Source organism: Peromyscus maniculatus, chromosome 1 (genome assembly GCF_049852395.1).
Source record: "Peromyscus maniculatus bairdii isolate BWxNUB_F1_BW_parent chromosome 1, HU_Pman_BW_mat_3.1, whole genome shotgun sequence".
Lineage (NCBI taxonomy): Eukaryota > Metazoa > Chordata > Mammalia > Rodentia > Cricetidae > Peromyscus > Peromyscus maniculatus.
The window spans coordinates 69524741-69526973 of NC_134852.1; positions in this window are offsets into that span (position 1 = coordinate 69524741).

The following is a 2233-nucleotide window of genomic DNA, read 5'->3' on the forward strand; positions in this document are numbered from 1 at the left end:
TTTAATTTCCAAATACTTGATGACTACTGAGCTATTTTTTATTTATTTATAAATTGTTTTTTTCTGAGAACTGCTATGTTTTACACTTTTGAATCTATTAAGATATATTTCATGACATATAACATGATTGATCAATTGGGTGGACATTTCTCATGTGAATTAGAATAATTTATAGTACCCTGTTTTTAGATGAATACTCTATCAGTGTTAGAAAAATCAATACATAGTGCTACTCAGGTCATCTCTATTTGTATTGTGATCTGACTACTTTATTGGTTCTTGGTAAAGATGTTGACACCTCTAAACTGAATTTTACTGTTTCTTTGTCTATTTCTTCTTTCAATAATATTAACTATCACCTCATGTGGCTATACATTCTTGTTATTATGTATAGACAGGTTTATAATTAGTATCTCCTGTGTTTAATGATCTATTATGCTTCAGATATCTGTATACTGTGAATGTGTTTCTCTGATTGGTTAATAAATAAAGTGTTGTTTGCCAATAGCCAGGTAGGAAGTATAGGCGGGACAAAGAGAGGAGAATTCTAGGAACAGGAAGGGTGAATCAGGAGATGCTTCCAGCTGCTGCCAGGAGAAACATGTAAAGATAACAGTAAGCCACGAATCACATGGCAGGGTTAATTAATATAAATGTGTTAAGATATAAGAACTAGATAGCAAGAAGCCTGCCACTGCCATACAGTTTATAAGTAATATAGGTCTCTTTGTGTTTACTTGGGTCTGAGTGGCTGCAGGGCCCCTGTGGGACTGGAGAAATCTCCAGCTACACCGTAATCATTTTGTAACAACACTCTTTATGTCTCATATCTTTCTTGCTCTGAAATCTGATTTGTCTGAAATCAGTATAGTAATTTTTGCTGGGATCTTTTCCTTTCTCTTTACTTTGGATCTGTTTAAATCTTTAAAGCAGATTTCTTTTTCTTTTCTTTTTTTTTCTTGCTTTTTCGAGACAGGGTTTCTCTGTGTAGCTTTGTGACCTTCCTGGATCTCGCTCTGTAGACCAGGCTGGCCTCAAACTCACAGAGATCCTCCTGTCTCTGCCTCCCAAGTGCTGAGATTAAAGGCATCTGCCACCACTGCCTGGCCAGATTTCTTGTAGACACTTAGAGATCATACTTTTAATCCATTTGACAATCTTTTTATTTTAAATGACTTAATATTTAAAGTGGTTGTTATGTGGCTGAACTGATATATTGTTTGTGTTTTCTAGTCATCACATTACCATTTATTTTTCCCATCTCATTTTACTCTATTATCTAGTTTTACTTTAGCACTTTACATGAAGGGTATATGCATTTTACCTCTACTGTGGCATCATTACAGCAGAATATATTTAATTTCTTTCTACAATCATTTGTCGAATTGTTGACAATTATTTCACATACTCTTATGCCACAATTACCCAGGAAATTGCTTGTATCCCTTTAATAAAGCTTTTAGATTATTTAAAAATAGTGGGCCCAAGAGTAAATGGCTGAAAAACATGAAATCAGTGGTATTTTTGTCTCATATTGCTTTGTTTGGTCGTGTGTGTGTGTGTGTGTGTGTGTATGTGTGTGTGTGTGTGTGTATCTTATTGTTCTTTTGTTTGTATACTTTGGTTTCAAATTCTCTCTCTCTCTCTCTCTCTCTCTCTCTCTCTCTCCCTACCTACCTACCTACCTCCCTGCTTCCCTGGGCCCCATGTATGTGTATATTCATGTATGTGTTTTTGTATTTTTTGGGGTTTGTTTTATTTGTTTTTTGAGGAACATGAGCCATAAAGGCATGGAATTCTGTGGGTGGGGAGGTGGGAAGGATACAGGAGGGGATAGGGAGGGGACACAAGTATGATCATACTATATTGTATGAAAATAATTTCAGTAAAATAATGAAAGAGTGGACAATGGAAATAATAGATTTTATTTTACCACTTTTATTTATTCAGTAATGCTATTGCTTACTAAAATATTGCTTTTGGATCAAAACTATTTTTCTTTTTCCTGAAGAACTTTAATTAACATGTATTAAAGGGCATGTATGCTGGGAAAATATATATTTTTGTCTGTTCCAAGAACATATAGAAGTTGTTATTGCTTTTTATTTTTGAATAACTTATCTGCATATAGACTGTTATGTTAATTAGTTTGTTCTATTCTTGAACAATTTTAAACACTTAAATATCTCCTCCCTTTGTGATTTCATGATTTCAATAGAAAATTAAATTTTAT